The 4507-nt window shown below is 38.4% G+C and overlaps 1 long non-coding RNA gene across 1 annotated transcript in view; it reads right to left on the reverse strand.

Annotated features, from left to right (window-relative positions):
- LOC128249198 (uncharacterized) overlaps positions 1-4507 on the reverse strand; it is a 96653-nt gene that overhangs the window by 88586 nt on the left and 3560 nt on the right. The window lies entirely within an intron of this gene.

The raw sequence follows: 4507 nt of genomic DNA on the forward strand, positions 1-4507 counted from the left end.
AGAGTCAATAAACAATTGTCATGCAAAGCTGATGATCACGGGCTCTGTGAACGTTGCAGGAAGAAGTGGCCGTCCAACCACATCCCGATCAACGGAGAATGTGGCAACAGTGCAGGAATTGTTTAATTATGTTTAATCGCAGCCCACAAAAATCACCAAGTCCAGCAGCTCGTGAAAATAGACTAACAAGACGGAATACGTACGGTGTTGCATAAAAGATTGAATTTTCGTCCGTGAAAACCAGATTACGTGCAGGAGGTAAAACCTGAAGAATGTGACTGCAAAAGTCCAGAACTCCAAGAAGTTCAGATCTCACTCCATGTGATATTTACCTGTGGGGTTACACAAAAGAGGAGTACAAGACAAGACCTCGTACACTGGAGGACTTGGAGACACGGATTCAGGAGGTTCTCAATGATATCCCAGACGATGTCCTTCGGAAGATTGTTTATTCCATCCCTGGCCGTTTGAAGGAACATACTCTTGCTATGTTGAAGATATCAACATAGTATCAAAAGCACCTCCACAAGGCAATATCCATGAACCTGAACTAGGACCATGGAGATCATCTCGCAAAGAGCTAACTCCCTCCACCAGAGTATTAAGGTAACAATAGATTAGTGTAGAAAGCAGACTACCTGTTTTAGATACTGAACTGGAAACTAGGAATAACAAAGTTCACATTCTCCATTCTCTTTATACCAAACCCATGGCCTCCAAACACATGTAGTTTTCTGAGTAAAGAGACGGGATCAGAGTGTTCAAAGGAGCCATGACAATATTCAAGGCCATCTTAGAATGACGCAAATAGGATCTGCTCACTATACAGGGGTAAATCATGGAATAGCATAGAGAGAACTTAGAAGATAGGCAAGGTCAACTTATGATATGACAGCCAAAAGTACTAGAGTGTCAGGTTCGTCGACGGAGGCGAACTAGCATATCATTTTAGAAAAACTTCAGATAAATTGTGTATTAGAAAGGTCAGGAACCCCCATAAAATCCATGATCTGTAAAACATGCCCATTTGAAAGAACCCTCTGTACTGAGAAGAACTGTATATTGTGTAGAGTAACCCCACAGATAAACTGCAAAACTAGAAATGCAGTCTATACTATAAGGTGTATAGAAGGTGCAGAAATAGGAAACATAGGTGAGAGCATAAGTGAACACTGGTGAGAACCCAAGGAAGAAAAAAGTTCGTCGGCGCTATACCAACATGTTAAATTAGAACACTATAGATAACATATATGTTAGGAACTTATCAAGACATAGAACATCAAGACATAGAACAGACACGACACTCAGACAGATTACAGAGGTCACACATAATAGAAAATAGATAGCCGCAACAGAAAACGGGAATGGATACTAACGCATCACCCACCACCACCACCTTACCGCCACCACTGCTCTAACTGACGAAGATAAACATGAAATGATGAACACAAGAATTGCTTCAGTATCGGTAGCCTCATTAACACCAACCACTGTGCGTGGATGATACCGATAAGTGCCAAAGAACTGCAGCCGTTCCGTCCTGAACAATACCTGCCCTAATGGTGCCGCCATCAGAATCTAGTGATTAAACAAGAGACATGTCCAGGCTTCCGCACTGCAGCCCAAGCGATTAACCACTGCCTCGCGTAGTGTGCAGTATGATTCTCAATTAGGCATAGTCATGGTGTATCAATGTCTCTAAGTGGTACCTGGTTGTTCGGCCCTGAACCTATTTGTTGAAAAACTGCTCTATTAGCACGAACCTATAATGGAATATATGAATTTAAGAATCATCAACAGCTTTTAAACTCCCTAATGATATCTATATATCTAAAAATACAATGAAGATCTACTCTTAATCGATCAAACATATTCTAAAATCGGATGCATTAATAACGGTAATTGGATCCTACTTAAGCTAAATAATTTATTAGGAAAATTTTCCCCATAGACAACACAAATCATCTGATGTGAAGTGAAGCAGAAAGCTATAAAATATGTATTTACAAAACACCAGATAAGATACCTGAAATGCTTCAAACGAAGCTAAATATTTTTAGTAGGCAGTAATTAAATGATGTAACGATAAATGGATGCTTTAGCTACCACAATGGTTCACTAACGATGATGAATTTATTCTGGAACAGTTGACAAATATCTGCATCTATTTTTCAAAGCCTAAAAGCAAATATCGTAATGTCGATATCTTTTGTTTTCGACATTTCCAATTCTCTACATGGATTCGTTTATTTGCAATATTGTAGAAGAATACTAATCACTTATTCACTTTTGCAAAATATACAAGGCACAGCGGGATTTCTCGTGATGATAAGGTAAAACTATTCATATTTAAAAATTATCCAACAAAAGATAAATATTCAAAGTTAAGTATCTGCTAGGCGTGAAACAGGAGGTCGTGAAACACAAAACAAACAAAATGCGAAATACATTGCAAGCAACTAGAATCTCATAATTGAACAAACGACAATATTTCCCTTTCTTTAAAGCATGTCGATTCTATCAAGTTCATATCCAATATCCGTTACTATAATAATCCACACGATACAATAATTAATTTGGGTACTGTATTCTAATTAATACTAAATTATAATGCTGGACTTGCTTATTCCTATGTTAGCCGTCGTTCCGCATACTCGTCATCAAAGGGGTTTTAATTTTAATTACTCGTTCTCTCAAAAATAATTTATCTCAAATTACATTACTCAATAAGTTATTTCTTTTTGAATTAGTTGAGTGCATTTTGACAGATTTCGTGACTTCTTCAAACTCAAAATTCATTAACTTATAAAGATTTTTCTTTAAAAAAAAATAGTATTGTTGCTTAAAGGCATTTGTTGACATCTTAGAGATTTTAAACCAGCCTACAAATTAGTCAGTTTCATCTGCAACATCACAGATCTAGTAAGATCTTCTACAGAGATATGATGAGTGTATGCCTTTAATGGATAATACATTACAGTACTTACACTTTTTAAATGGTAGCGGTGGAAATTAGTTGTTAGTTAAATATAAGTGGCGTTCATTAAAAATTACCCCTGACCCATTTCCCAAGGACTGACATAAACGAAACTTAGCATAATTATTAGTCATTCTCTACAGAGAATGACTAATAATTATTTATGCAGTTGTGAAGACCACGTCTGTAGAAGTCGGTAGGTTGCGTCTGGAGCCAAGACTTTACATCGGAAATAAGTTTATCGTCATTCGGAAAGTGCTTCCCCGTCAAAAAAGACATCATGGTTGGAAAGAAGTGGAAGTCAGATGGTGCAAGGTCGGGAGAGTAAGGGAAATGAGGAAGGATTTCCTAACCGCAGCAGTGTGTTTTCATCTGGATAATACGTGCATTGTGAACTGGGACGTTTTCATGGAGGAGGCGCACGTCTTTGGTCAGAATGCCACGCCTCTCTGCTTTGATGGAATCCCACATTTTCTGCAGCAGTGAAGCTGCTGAAGTTAATTGTGGTGCCCTTTACCAGAAAATCCATCGTCACTATTCCGTGCTGTTCCTAAAAGACTGTGAACATCACCTTGCCTGCTGAGGGTTGAGCACGAGCCTTCTTTGGAGACGGTGAGTTATCATGCTTCCATTGCTTCGGCTGGACTTTAGTCTCAGGATCATTGTGATGGATCCACGTTTCATCCTGTGTTAAGTCTGCCGAAAATGTCCTCCTCGTTTTCTTGGCACATTGCAAAAAAAAAAAGAGCCTAGGAGCAACTGACTCGTTCCTGCTTCTGAAAAGATGTGGGCATCCAGGGAATCTATTTTGCAAACAACTTCCGCATGTGCAAATGGTCGTGGATGATATTTTCCATGGACCCTACTCTTATTTTCATTTCTTGGGTTAGTTATCGAATAGTTATCCGGTGATCCTCCAAAATGGCGGCTTCCACTTTATGGATGGTGTCGTCATCAATGACAGAATGTGGTAGTCCAGGAATAGGAGCAGTTTCCACCGATGCCCAACCACATTTGAACTGGCGATGCCAGTGCTTGCATCGTCACCATAAACTTCTGTAATCTCATCGAAAGTCTCTTTTGATGTACCACCTTTCAAGTATAAGAACCTGATCACTGCTGCATATAGTGTTGGTATATAGTCACTGAAATCATGTCTATTTTGCTTTTGCTTATGAACATCTGTATTGGTAACTATGGTGTCGTTGAACATATATTGTTGATTTTAGTGTTGTTGATTACACTGCTGTTTTTGTATTTGTGATTGTGGACTTATTGAGTGTCTCTACTGAATTGTTTACATTAATTATTGTTTTGGTTTGGGCGTGTCTATTACCGTGTCTTTGTTGACGAATGACAACGATTAATTTATTTTAGTTTCATTTTAAGCTTTTGTCATACCTAATGTCTTTCTTGCTAAAATCGTTGCCTTCCCCATGATTTGTCTCAATCTTACGATTTTGACCCCAACATTTTACTTAAGTGTAAGAATGTAAAAAACGTTTTAAACACACACACACACACACACAC

This window comes from Octopus bimaculoides, chromosome 12 (genome assembly GCF_001194135.2).
Source record: "Octopus bimaculoides isolate UCB-OBI-ISO-001 chromosome 12, ASM119413v2, whole genome shotgun sequence".
In the NCBI taxonomy this organism is placed as follows: Eukaryota; Metazoa; Mollusca; class Cephalopoda; order Octopoda; family Octopodidae; genus Octopus; species Octopus bimaculoides.